The following is a 14,624-nucleotide window of genomic DNA, read 5'->3' on the forward strand; positions in this document are numbered from 1 at the left end:
TTGAGAGTTTGGAGCCTGAAATTCATCGGAAACTCCGAAAATAGTGTTGCGGACGTACTTTAAAGCTTTTTAGGTTGTTTCGAGCCAAAATAATTTTTTTTGAAAATTCACAATTTTTTGAGTTATTTTGCATATCCGGGATCGTGGATTTTTTGAAAAAAGACTTACTTCTTTTTTCAGAGTTTTGGGCCTTAAATTCATCGGAAACTCCACAAATGGTGTTTTGGACGTATTTTAAAGCTTTTTAGGTTGTTTTGAGCCAAAATAAAGTTTTTCGCAAATTCACAATTTTTTGAGTTTTTTTGCATATCCGGGGGTCATGGATTTTTAAAAAAATTACTACGTTCTTTTTTGAGAGTTTCGAGCCTGAAATTCATCGGAAACTCCGCAAATAGTGTTGCGGATGTAATTTAAAGCTTTTTAGGTTGTTTCGAGCCAAAATAATTTTTTTCGAAAATTCACAATTTTTTGAGTTTTTTTGCATATCCGGGATCATGGATTTTTTGAAAAAAGACTTACTTCTTTTTTGAGAGTTACGGGCCTGAAATTCATCGGAAACTCCACAAATGGTGTTTTGGACGTATTTTAAAGCTTTTTAGGTTGATTTGAGCCAAAATAAAGTTTTTCGCAAATTCACAATTTTTTGAGTTTTTTGGCATATCCGGGGGTCATGGATTTTTTGAAAAAAGACTTACTTCTTTTTTGAGAGTTACGGGCCTGAAATTCATCGTAAACTCCACAAATGGTGTTGTGGACGTATTTAAACCTATCATTTCGCGATTAGTAGAACCTGTTAGAAAACCTTTTGACAAGCTTCTAGTAGGTCTCACAAAGGTTTCAATGCTGCCCGACTGTCCAATAGAAAGTTTAAATTTTTTACTTTTAAAAAAGTGACTTTCTGAATTTTTAAATTAAAAGTGTTGCCAATGGTTTAAAGTTTGGCGTGATTGGATTTTACCCATAAAAAGACGCCTAATTTCTTCATAAATGTGGTTTGAATTGCGATTTGTTGATAGAAGGCGGCCGCTATTACTGATTTGTCAAACCTGTGCAATACTTTTGATCACTAACTGTATGTAGCAATTAATTGACTTGAAGTAAATATCTCTTTATGAATTAGGGATTTGTGCTTTATGATGCTGCCTATAGATGCACAGCACCAGTATTGGAAGGAAGACTTTTGGTTGGGGAAAGTTAGTATGTAATTTTCCAAGAAATGCCGAAGGCTTGGATCGTACCAATAAATGCTTAGCTGAGTCGTCATTGAAAAGCTGGCTTTGTTCATGACAGAAAACGGTTGGTATCCTGTGAGGGAAGTTATGAGGGATGACGCATGGCCCCTACCCAATTTCCTGTTAGAAAGTTTGGCTTTATCATTGGATATTTGAGAAACGTTGAACGTGTAGAAATCCCATTCAAGATGTTGGTCAAGTTAAAAACAGAGCTCCAGCCTTTTATAGTCTAAATCAATTTCATTTACAAAAACATGATCAGGGAATGAGTGGTGCGCATAATGAAGAATTTGAGTTGTTGAAAATGAAAAATTTTAGTTTATACCTAAAGGAAATAGTTTGTTATAAGAAAAAGTCTTAGTACCAATAATAGGGGTCATTTTTTAATTGTTTAGCTATTATCCAATTATTTTATGGATTGACGATTTTACTCCCCATTACTCTCTTGGCTACATTATAATGGAATTTCTAGAGGCTTTCTATTATCAGGTTTCATTAAGTGCCTACCAAATACAAAGAAATTTCAACCAGAGCACAGAGTAAAAAGTCGATGATAATCCGTGAATCAAGTATTGTGTTATTCAGCCCCTGAGGCTAGCGGTCGCTGGTTGATAGTAAACAGAAGAGCCAAGCAACGCATCTTTCTTCCTCTCACGTTTTCTTTCGATCCACATCTGGATATAAATTTTCAGCTTATTTTCGGTCATCATCAGACGTTTATACTGTGCAGAATGTCGGACGAAAAGCACTTAAGTATGCTATAGTTCTGCTATTTAATGCTTTTTTGAAAAACGAATTTACATATTTTTAAACGCTATTTAGTATGCTATGTTTTCGCTATTTCGCTTTTTCGCTACTAAACCTATTAATTAAAGGTTTTTTTGGAAATATTTCACTTTATTTCTCAATCCTTTAGCGTTTGCTTTTTAGCAAAGAGTGACCCATCACTTTCATTACGGATCTAAATTGAATTATTGAAGACAATTCTGAAGTAATTTGACAGAATTCAACAAGAAAAAATTTATGAAAAATTGACCTTTTGTCTTGAAATGATCTTTTATCACAATTCGGTTTTACGTTTTTCGCAAGTTGTCTTCAATTCCGGAAAGTTTCAATAAAAAGTGACATTTTTCCAGAATTCAATTCATTTCTTGCTAATTATGATCATCTCGAAACGAATTGACCTACATTTAGAAGGGAACGTTTTTCAATAAAATTGATGATCTTTTAAGCCTATTGGCAAACTTTTTATCAAATATCAAACTACTTAAAGGTATTTTTTCTCAAAAGTGTTGTTTTTAATAACTAATAGCAATTATTGTCAGGATAATATCAAAGGTAATATGGAATGAATTAACATACTTCTTAGAAGATAATATTATCAAAGACAATTTTCTGAAGGTTGTAGCCCTATATGTTAAGAGAATTTGACCCCTGTAAAAAGTATTTTTCTTATAAAAAATGCGATCGTCATTCCAGAACAAAATTCACTTTTATTTAATATGATGATTGAGAAGGGATTAAAAGAAAAGGTTTAAACGACAGGTTTAAAAGAAAAACCCATTTTTCTAAGCTTGCAGCGCTACCTTTTGACAAAATCTGGCAGTTCTAGAAAATTATTATTTTCTTATGAAAATTATTTTTATTCCAGAAAAAAATTCAAATGTTATTTATTCTAATCCAGGGGCGTCTATCTTAAATTTTGGGTTGGGTGAAACACTTTTCGTAACAGGCCGGCTAGATGGATAATTACGTAACATTTTACTTTTAAACCGCGCTACGTTTAAATATAGTATTGGACTACAAAACTGCAAAGCTTGCAGATGGGCAGGATTGGGAAAATATAAGGACAAAGTACGACGACATATCGTCAAAGTTTCGTAATAATTATTCAACACAGTAGTCTATCAACTTGATGTTCCGTTTTCTGGCGACAAAAGCCACGGATTACATATTCAAACTACCTTGATTTGAAAAATATTCTGTCTAACTTTCGGCAAATAACGTAGACGGATCCGATCTGGACCAGATCCACCCGTTTACACGGGATCCGGTCAAGATCGGATCCATACGGGATCACCTCTGAAAGCGATCCCAGAAGTGTTCGAATAGCAGATCCAAAAGTATACGGATCCACCAGTTCCCGTGTAAATGCAAGGCCTATCCGTACTTATTTGGATCCGATCCAGTTCGGATCCGCTCTCGTGTAAACGGGGTCTTAAAGATCATCAACGAGAAACGATCATTACTAAGGCCCCGTTTACACGAGAGAAAAAGGAACGGATCCAAAAGATCCGGACCTTTTAGGTACGATATGGGTACGATCCACAAGCGTTTACACGAGATCGGATCCTAAACTATAAAGCGTTTACACGGGAACGGACCAAAATCGAATCGCTTTTTTTAAGCATGCGCAATGACAAGGTAAAATGCAAAATGAAAAAAACTTAGAGACTGTTAGGTCGAAATACGAAGACATTCTCCTTCAATTTATCGAGGCCTATCTAGAAATAGCAACAGAGAACTTTCCAAATACCCAGGATAAAAAAAATAACAAAAGAAAAGGTGAAAAAAATTAAACCATGATGAAGACAGGGTTCAGAAAGGCTTTCGACTGTGGAAGAAAGAGCGGGGGTGGGAGAGTAATTTCTTTGTTGTATGATGAGTGCTGCGTACAATTGAAATGGCCTCCACTGACCCCAGCAACAGTCTCGTTTTACTGCCGTGCCTTTGCGGATCCGTATCTTCCTGTTTACACGGCGCCGATGAAGGTACGGATCCAAATGGATTCGCTTTCGAATCGTATCCAAAAAGGTACGGATCTCTCCCAGAAAAGATACGGATCCTACCGTGCCCGTGTAAACGCAAGGCCTATCGTAGCTAGTTTGGGCACGGATCTATGCGGATCCGTTCCCGTGTAAACGGGGCCTAAAAGTCTCATACTTGAACACCCAATCGCTTGTGTTCACTTTTGAGGAATTTCAGTTGATGCTAGATAATTACAAATTCGATGTCATCGCACTTTCAGAGACTTGGTTCAAAAATATCTTACTCCTCATCGAGCATGTGACTTAAAAATTTTTTAAATAGAGTATGACAACGGAGACAACATACGAGGTGGCGGTGTAGGGTGCTACGTAAATTCCGGGATAAAGTACAAAAGAAGGACAAAAGAACATCTATGGATTGAGTTAGCTGGAAAAAAAAAGAACTCGAAATTATTGATGGGAGTCATCTTTCGATCAGATAAAATCTTAAGATTCAATAATTGGCTAGAACAACTTGACAAAGTGATATCATATGTGAAAGCAAGTTGGGATGGTGCTGTAATGATAACTGGAGACACAAACATCGATCTTCTCTCACCAGATAAAGCTGATATCAAAAACTATTTAGGCTTACTGGAACAATACAACATGCATCAGATTGTTTCAAAAACCAACGAGAACAACATCAACGTCAAGCACTCTTATCGATCACATCATAGTAAGCCACAAAGATCTGGTCAAACATGCGGCCTTGTCTAAATGCATCAACTAACATAAGATTTGGCCTTTCTTTAAAATACGCTTTGCAGTCCCTCCACCTGACTTCAGGCGCTTAAAATCGGCTCAACAAGAGACTAACAAAGATTAACGTTCTAGCCTAAAAATAGCATAGAAGGATCTTCTGACTCAGCCTGGTACAAGAAACATAAAGTTACAAACCTTTGTGAAAACTATTTTTTGGGTTTATGCAAAGGTAGATAAGATAGGCAGGCACGAAATAAAAGGCCTGTCTATCTTACCACTAACTTACCCTGGATAAAATGAGATCTGATTTTCTTTTTGAGCAGCCTACACAAGAAAATATATATGTTTTTCTTGCCCGGTATTTGTAGTAATTAGGAACCCCAGTTGTGAATCAAAATAGGCCAATCAGTAACGAGATCACAAGACTGTTGAGGTTGACCAATCAGTGCCGCTTGCCTATTGAGAATGTTACCAATGTAGCCCTAAGGTGAAAACGAACTCCTTGTGTTATCACAATAGCGGTTTTTCGTGCATATGTAGATAGATTCCAAAACTGCTAGATGGAACGACGATCGGGCTATACCAATAATCCGAAACATATCGCCATTAAAGTTTTTTGCACAATCTTGGTTTCCCAATAAATTCTGCCCGATAGCAGAATCGCATGTTTAGTTTTATCGCTTTTTGTGCAGAATCGCTTTTTGTGCGATAATGGAGCGATGCAGGCACTAAGTAATATTTATCACAAGGGAGTAATCACAAGACTAGCAGAATACTAATATTCCAGCTCAAATTAATATGGATTCCTTGGAATGCCATATTCTGTTGCACATGAAGCTCCTGTTAGATGTTGCTGAAAATCTAAAATATCATAAAAAAAAGAAACTGAACGAAGAGGCAGTGGTTCATGATGCCAGCATGATTTTGGGCCTAAATGATGAGGTGATATCGGATGCTCTCAAAAATCTTGCAAAAGCCGACATTCTGGCTTTTCGGGATAATATGTGTATAAATCACAAGAATAGAATGGATCTCTCAAAGTGTCTGGTAGCAAAATTCATGGAAAAAACTCCAGAGACTTCGACAGATAGCTTGGATTCAGAACATCATCAGCCGCATGCCCCAAGCTTTACCACTACCTCGCCCCAAACATCCCCGGTTCCAAATGGCATTTACAGCTCCTTTTCCCATCTTGCTTCCTCCTTTGTAGAGGTTCAGAAAGTTATCGAAAAGGAAAGGGAATTAAATCGATGGTTAATAATTGAGAATGCTAAATTTAAATCGCAACTAGGAGATTCTGCCGTAACGGTTGAAAGCCCAAGCAGGTGTGAAAGTCATTCAAACACTGACAATGATGCCATTGAGAACAAACAAACACCAATTGTCCTCGAAGATATCAGATCGAAAACAACGATTGAAATCGCTGCAAACAGAGCTAGAACCAGCAAAAAAGGAAAATCGAAGTTAAAGGCTTCTAACTCGTTGCAAAAAAAGATAAGTACATCTTCAGACAGTAAAACAGATATAGATATTGCCAATGAAGCCGTCAACTCTTCTGCCTCTGTTTCTACGTCAAGGAAAAACAAACAATCTGCGAAAGACAAGGAAAACACTGATGATAATAACATCGAATCTAGCCAAAAAACAGCGAGGAAAATTCCCAGCGTCGGATCAAATTTGCGTGAGGAAAACACAGTAAACAGATGTGTTGCTAGCCAACCACAGTCATCGACATCCAGCACAAATAACCAAGGAGCATGGCCAAAAAACACGGTTCTTATCGCAGGAGATAGTATGTTGTCAAACATTCACGAAAACACCCTAAGTCAGCGATACCACACAAAGGTGCGATGCTTCAAAGGATCGCTGATTTGTATGACTATTTGAAACCGTTGATCAAAAAGAAGCCCGCGAAAATGATCCTAATGGTTGGAACAAATGATTTGGTGAACCTGTCAGCCGCTGAAATGACGAAAAGCATCAAATCCCTCTGCGATTGGATACTTGCATCCATTCCAGACTGTAATATCATCGTCTCTGAAATTGTAAGGCGTGAAGACAAAAAGTTCCTTAATGGAAAAGTTAGTGAATTCAACCGTGCTTTGAAAATGATGAACATGGACATTCTGCGCCAACAAAACATCACAAGTACTCATCTGGGTAAGAAAGGGTTACATCTAAATTTCGAAGGCAACAGACAACTTGCCAAGAACATCATAGAAAAACTTCGAACAATATCTTTATAGCAATGAGTTTTATTCGTGTAATGACGGGGAGGGTCTGGTCCCTAATTTCGTTATAAATGCTAATTCCATTTCAAACTCAGAGCCTGTTAACAATTCTAGTAGTGTCGATGAAAATGCCGTTCAAGGGCCTGTTATTTGCCCTTTGAGGCGAAGAAAGGGTGTGACCATGGCATCATTAAATGTAAATAGCCTCATTATGAAGATTGATGAAATACGGTCGCTTGTAAAGAATGAAAACATTGATATTTTGGCCATAAATGAAACCAAAATCGATCACAAAGTTGACGACAGGCTTATCTCATTAGATTATTTTTCTCTTTGTAGATATGATAGGAGTAGGCGAGGTGGTGGTGTTGCTCTCTATATCAGAAATACAGTCAGGTTTAAACCCCGGGTAGATCTTCCTAATAAATCGCTTGAGTTGATTTGCATAGAGGTAGAGCCCCCGAATTCAAATCCGTTCATTGTCATAGCTTGGTATAGACCACCCAGTGAGCCTAATTCTTGCTTTGACAGCCTTCATGAAAACTTGAGCTTTCTTGATGGAGAGGGGAAAGAAATTATTATTCTAGGAGATACTAACTGTGATTTCTGTTATAGAGACAATACTCCGAGCCATATTATGCAGTTACGTGAGCTGTACGACCTTTTTGATATGAAGCAGATTATTAAAGAGCCCACTAGGGTCACGCTAGATAGTTCAACTTTGATTGATCACATAGCTACCACAAACTGTAACAATATTGCAGAGAGTGGAGTGCTTAAGATTAGTCTTAGTGACCATTATCTTGTGTATTGTGTTAGAAAGCTGCGTGGCGGTGTTAAACACCAGCACAAATATACAACATCTCGTCAGTTGAAGAATTTTAATCAAGAGGCTTTCCTCTCAGATCTCTCTGAGGTTAATTGGGAGGCACTTGTAGCTGATGCTCAAGACATTGATGATGCAGTACGCAAGTGGACCCAAATATTTTCGCTTATTCTAGAAAAGCATGCGCCTACATTAAGAAGACGCGTGTCTGATAGATATGCGCCTTGGCTGAATGCTGATTATTTCAAATTGGCTAAAACCAGAGATAAGTTAAAAACTCGAGCTGTAAAAACCAACTCAAAATTGTTGATGGAATCCTACAGGCAAATTCGTAACAGGTTAAATAACATGAATACTCAACTCAAACGCGAGTATTTCTCTGAAAAAATCACGCAGTTTCAAGGTGACCCCAAGAAAACTTGGAAAACCATCAACCAAGTCATTACCAAAAGGCGAACACTACAGTTGTGCCTAACCTTACTGTAGACGGGCAAACAATTAGGGGTAACAAAGCAATTGCATCTTCAATGAATGAGTACTTCTGCAGCATTGGGAATAAACTTAGTGAGAAAATTCCAAAGAAAGCCAATCCACTCTTGTCTGGTGAATACCCGTTTGAAACTCCTCCATTAAGTTTTTCTTTTTCGGCCATCTTGACAGATAAATTATCATCAACCTTGAATAAGATGAAGACATCGCATGGTTCCGGTCATGATGGCATTGCGAGCTTTTATTTGAAGATTGCTTTGCCAGTTGTTGGTGGGTCCTTGTGTGATCTCTTCAATAAATCATTGTTTGCAGGAAAATTTCCGGAGGACTGGAAAATAGCGCGTATTGCACCCATCTTCAAGAGTGGCGCAAAGGATGACAGGTCGAACTATAGACCAATATCAGTTCTTCCTTTCATATCTAGGCTATTTGAGAAATTAATTTTCAATCAGTTTTATGGATACCTAGATGCGAATAAATCACTATATGAGCATCAGTCGGGTTTTCGACTCTTACACTCGGTAGCCACAGCCCTTCTGGCTAGCACCAATGATTGGTACCTGAATATAGATAAAGGAAAATACACTGGTCTAGTCTTTATTGACTTGAAAAAGGCTTTCGACACGGTCGATCATAAAATCCTTCTGGAAAAAATGAATATGTACGGAGTGACCGGCCTGGAACATGACTGGTTCACATCATATTTGGAAAATCGTAAACAATTCTGCAGGGTGGATGGCACCTCCTCTGATGTGAGGGGAATAAATTGTGGAGTTCCCCAAGGCTCTTGTCTTGGTCCACTCTTGTTCCTGATTTACATCAATGATTTGCCGTTTTCCTTGCAGAAATCTCATGTCAGCATGTATGCTGATGACACGGCCATTTCCCTCTCTTCAAAAAGTATTGGTGACCTTCAAAATGACCTAAACTTAGATCTTTTGAAACTACAGGATTGGCTGCATGCAAATAAACTTTCCTTGAACGTAGTGAAAACGCAGTCACTTGTTATAGGCTCTGGTCCAAACATCCGTAAGATCGAAAGCCAGCCTGATGCTCCACCATCTTTTTCTTTTTCAATAGGTGATCAGAACATTGAAATGATCACCAACACAAGATACTTAGGTGTTCAGATAGACAGTAAGCTCAACTGGGACAAGCATATCGATACTATCAAGACCAAGGCTAATCGAGCCCTTGGACTTATTAAGTATTCTAAGAAATATCTTCCATCTGACATCCTCAACAAAATGTATAGAGGAATTGTTGAGCCCCATTTGAGCTACTGTTGTTCCGTTTGGGGCTGCTGTAATGAATCAAAGCTTGACGTGTTGCAAAAAATCCAAAATAGAGCTGCCAGAATTGTAACTAGCAGCCCATACGATGCGTCTGCTGCTCCGATAATTCAGAATCTTGGCTGGTTAACCATCAGAAATCTTGTAAGAAAGGAGACAGCCACGCTAACTTACAAATCTCTAAATATGCTTGCACCAGACTATTTGAGAAAATTATTCGAAAAATGTTCGGATGATAGAGAACGGTTTCTGCGTTCATCAGAAACTGATCTTATGATACCGCTGCTAAAAACAATAAATGGCCAAAAGGCTTTTTCTTATCGCGGTCCAAAACTGTGGAATAATCTAGAAAGGGCTACCAAATTGGCCCCCTCCCTGAAAACCTTCAAGGAACAACTATAGTCGGGGACAACTTTTATTTCATCTTTACGTTCACTTTTTATAGCCTTAGTATTATTAGATATTGTAAATTAGGTTTAATTGGTAAATTTCTTTTGTTACTAGTATTTTAACATAGTTATTAGCTCTTATTTTATTCTTTTAAACAGGTCAGGTTGAAAAACATATGTATGAACCTTTAACCTGTATAAATATTATAAAATGAAAAAAAAAATGAAATTTTAGATCTGCAAAACCAAGGTGGCTGTTCTCTTTGGGGATGAGTCTTGTTTCTAATACTAGGAGGAAAATACTGTTTTATTCTATCCTTCATTGTAAAGTTTAATCAAATGTTTGCTTTTTTCAAAGCTATTTTCAAGTTTTGTACCATCAAAAGATTGTGTTCAATTGATACAAACACAAACGTAACAAACACCTGAATGCACTGCGAGGGAAGCGAGCAGAAAATTTGTCCGGTCACGCCCTTAAAATTAGTTGAAATACAGTTGAGACTGTTTTTACAGTCGCTTACCACGTTTGACAATTTTTAGGCATACTTGTTGCGTTTCGTTAATATTCAGTTCTCGAGGCCCTGGGGCAGTTTGCCCCTCCTTCTCTACCCCTCGGCGACTATATTCATATTCAAGACATCTTTTTCACAAGGGCCTGTTAGTATATGTTGTCCTCCTCTAATTATAAACTGTGAACTTAAGTCTATATGTAAGTGAGGCATTTCCTCACGAACGATTTTGTTCATATTAAATATTTTCCTGGGTTTTACAAGCTTACTTGCTAGGGGCCCACCGGGAAATTTTCCGGTGTCCCGCCTAGCCATAACGCCCCTGCAAAAATTAGTTTTCGGACAATTCTTCCTTCTGAACAATTTCCCAAAAATGTTTTCAGAATGGAACCAAGAACACGAGAGAGAGGTACCGTTTGAGAGGGTGTTGAAGTTCTTTACTGGTGTGATTGTCTAGAATTTTGAGCTATTCGAAGGTGTCTCGAAGTTAGAGTTGAGCTTATTATTTTTTGGGTTATAAAACTCTTCGGGGTCAATGTCCTGACCTTCCCGATCCCCCGAATCCTTGACTGTTAATGACATAGAAACGCCTTAGCGCCTTCAGTGTTGAATTTACCGAAAAGGAGGCTGGACAAAAAACTGTTGTTGTCGTTAATTTCCAAGGACGTTCAGATTGGCGAGCCTTCATGGTTTATTATTGATCTACTTCGGGGGAAATCAATCAAATACTTCTCATCTACAGGAAATTTGACTGCTACTTGACATTTTACAACAAGGCTGATTGTATTGGTCACTGAGTTCAGTTGCTTATCGGCGCTCTGCAGATGACAGGGTCATGACGCATTATTGGCCATGTAGGCCGAAGTAAATCATCCTGAATATTTCCACATTGATGATAATAATGGCTGCGAGAGAGACAAGATAAGAGTTGTTTATTAATTTCTGATGCTATTCTCGTGTTGCCTCTGACAAACTTCGTTTAAGAAGCGGATTACTTTCCAAAAAGTACAGTTTCATTTCGCAATCGTGCTTGGCGGTAAGCTTGTTTTTCCTTGTTTTCATGCTTGCATTTTCGAAAGGGAAGAGTGTAAATTGTGATACGATTTGTATAAGGACTGAGCTGTAAACATTAAAACCACTTCTTACTTAGCAGAGATGTACTCATTTTTTAAAAGAACCAGTAAATTGAAATTCACGCTGGCTGTTCCTATTTTTTCTCTCGATAATCTGAGGCTGGATTGTTCTTAGTTTGCTATTAAATTAATAGGATGTAAGCAATGAAATTGCTAGCTACTGCAATCTAGGGAAGTGTTGAGACCCCGTTTGCAAGCAAAGTGAGTCAGACATCACTTATTTGCCATCAAATTGAATATTCTCCAAAAAAGCACCCCTGGATGACAAAAATCCTCGTTTCTGAGATTAAACATTTTTCCAAAATACATTCTGAAGTAGCTCAGCCTCTGCTTGTTCTTAATTTGTTCTTCAATTTGGACCAATTTTGAGGGTATGTGTTTTCTTATGAAATTAGTCCGTATAAAAAAGAGTGTAAATTATTTTGTCATATGTCACATGTTGTGCAAAATAAAAACAGTAAAAACATATTTTGTTTAGCTGAAAACCAATATAAACATTACGTCTTTGAAGTTTGTTGTTTTCTTTAATTTCCAACATTTGTAAACTGGATGGATTTTTTTGTTATTAGCTTATACTAAATTCTGTTGCTGGACAGTTTTTTGTTATTACTTATTGTCAGTAAAATTAATGCAAAATGAGCAAATGAATAAATGAATTAATGAATGAATGAGTAAATAAATGAATGAATGTGATGTTTGATAAGTACAACTCCTTTTGAAATGATCTTTAGTATTGGTATTTAGAGATGAATTTATGTTTTATTCTGAGTCCTTTTCTGTTCATTGGTGTAACAGTAATTGGAGCAAGAAATAATAGAAACAAGGTTCCACTGGAGGATATCATGTACAAATGCTATCGCTCGCCTCAAAGGGCCAGGCCTGGTTCCACTTGAGATAGCATTTCTAGATGATCTTGCATTGACTGCATATTCTGAACAGGCAGTACTGGGAATCTTTGTGAGTTTCTTAGAGAGATAGGAATGATGGGTCTGACCACCAAACACCATAAGGCTTTGTAACTTGTAACTTGCTTGTTTAATCATGGTTCTAGATTTTTCTAGATGATTTTTCTAGTTTGTTTTTGCTTGAAAAGCACTTCTTTCAAAACCTTGTGTTTTGAAATTAAAATATATAGATACATTTTTAGTTAAAAAATTAAATTGTTTTTGACAGTGCCAGTGCTGAAGAGTCTACAGAGAAATATTAAGATGGATCGTGGTGGCAATCTTGGAGCAAATCTATTGTGGATACAGTGAAGGAAAAGGCAAGGATCACTTTTGAGAATAAAGGTTCTTTGAATGAAGCATTCAACAGCACTTATGTAGCTTTGATGAATCGCACAATTGTACTGTGGAGGATTGTTTACAAAATATTAGAAGTAAGAGAAAGCCATACCATTTATATATGATACAAACCACCCCCGTTATATTTTTGTATTCTATTTAGTACCCTTGCCATTATCCAAAAGAAAAATGAGCATTTTTCTATTCTATATAAATAGCAAACCATTATCTACCATACCCTTCTATATAAAGCATACAGTGCCCAACCATACTTTACCATACCCTTTATATATCAAACAAACCACCCCCACTATATTTTTGTGTCAAGGCATCTAGCGAGTTAAAATTGTAATCTGTTTACTCAACTACTCTTTTATAGCCAATATATTGATGTTTTCTTCATTTATGAGGGGATCACTTTTCAACCAAAAGCCTAAGCCTATAGCCTTAAGAAATGACCACTTTTTTATGAAAATTTTGCACACTAAAACTGACCTTTTAAGGAGTCTAGACAAGTTAGAATTATAATCTAATTAATTTACGGCTCTTTTATAGCCAATATATTGATGTTTTCTTCATTTATGAGGCGATCAATTTTCGACCAAGAACATAAGGCTATAGCCTTAAGAAATGACCACTTTTTTATGAAAATTTTACACACCAAAACTGACCTTTTAAGGAGTCTAGGCGAGTTAAAATTGTTATCTAATTCATTTAGTGCTTTTTTATAGCCAATAAATTGATGTTTTCTTCATTTATGAGGCAATAAATTTTCGACCAAAAACCTAAGCCTATAGCCTTAGGAAATGACCACTTTTTTTATCAAAATTTTGCACACCAAAACTGACCTTTTAAGGATTCTAGGCGAGTTAGAATTATAATCTAATTAATTTACGGCTCTTTTATAGCCAATATATTGATGTTTTCTTCATTTATGAGGGGATCAATTTTGGTGCAAAAACCTAAGGCTATAGCCTTAGGAAATGACCACCTTTTTATGAAAATTTTGCACACCAAAACTGACCTTTTAAGGAGTCTAGGCGAATTAAAATTGTGATCTAATTAATTTACTGCTCTTTTATAGCCAATATATTGATGTTTTCTTCTTTTATGAGGCGATCAATTTTCGAACAAAAACCTAAGCCTATAGCCTTAGGAAATTACCACTTTTTTATGAAAATTTTCCACACCAAAACTGACCTTTTAAGGAGTCTCGGCGATTTAAAATTGTAATCTATATAATTTACTGCTCTTTTATAGCCAATATATTGATGTTTTCTTCATTTATGAGGGGATCAATTTTCAACCAAAAACCTAAGCCTATAGCCTTAAGAGCTGACCACTTTTTTATGAAAATTTGGACACTAAAACTGACCTTTTAAGGAGTCTAGGCAAGTTAGAATTATAATCTAATTAATTTACGGCTCTTTTATAGCCAATATATTGTTGTTTTATTCATTTATGAGGCGATCAATTTTCGACCAAGAACATAAGGCTATAGCCTTAAGAAATGACCACTTTTTTATGAAAATTTTGCACACTAAAACTGACCTTTTAAGGAGTCTAGGCGAGTTAAAATTGTTATCTAATTCATTTAGTGCTTTTTTATAGCCAATAAATTGATGTTTTCTTCATTTATGAGGCAATAAATTTTCGACCAAAAACCTAAGCCTATAGCCTTAGGAAATGACCACTTTTTTTATCAAAATTTTGCACACCAAAACTGAC

General features: G+C 36.7%; 1 long non-coding RNA gene across 1 annotated transcript in view; it reads left to right on the forward strand.

Annotated features, from left to right (window-relative positions):
* Positions 1-3,478, forward strand: part of LOC135688914 (uncharacterized) — a 266,620-nt gene extending 263,142 nt beyond the window's left edge. The window contains exon 3 of the long non-coding RNA XR_016143996.1: positions 1,121-3,478. This is a non-coding gene — a long non-coding RNA (uncharacterized LOC135688914). The remainder of the gene's footprint in view (positions 1-1,120) is intronic.
* The last annotated feature ends 11,146 nt before the right edge of the window (positions 3,479-14,624 follow it).

The sequence above is a fragment of the Rhopilema esculentum genome, chromosome 9, assembly GCF_057945365.1.
Source record: "Rhopilema esculentum isolate cy_ngs chromosome 9, ASM5794536v1, whole genome shotgun sequence".
NCBI classification, from domain to species: Eukaryota; Metazoa; Cnidaria; class Scyphozoa; order Rhizostomeae; family Rhizostomatidae; genus Rhopilema; species Rhopilema esculentum.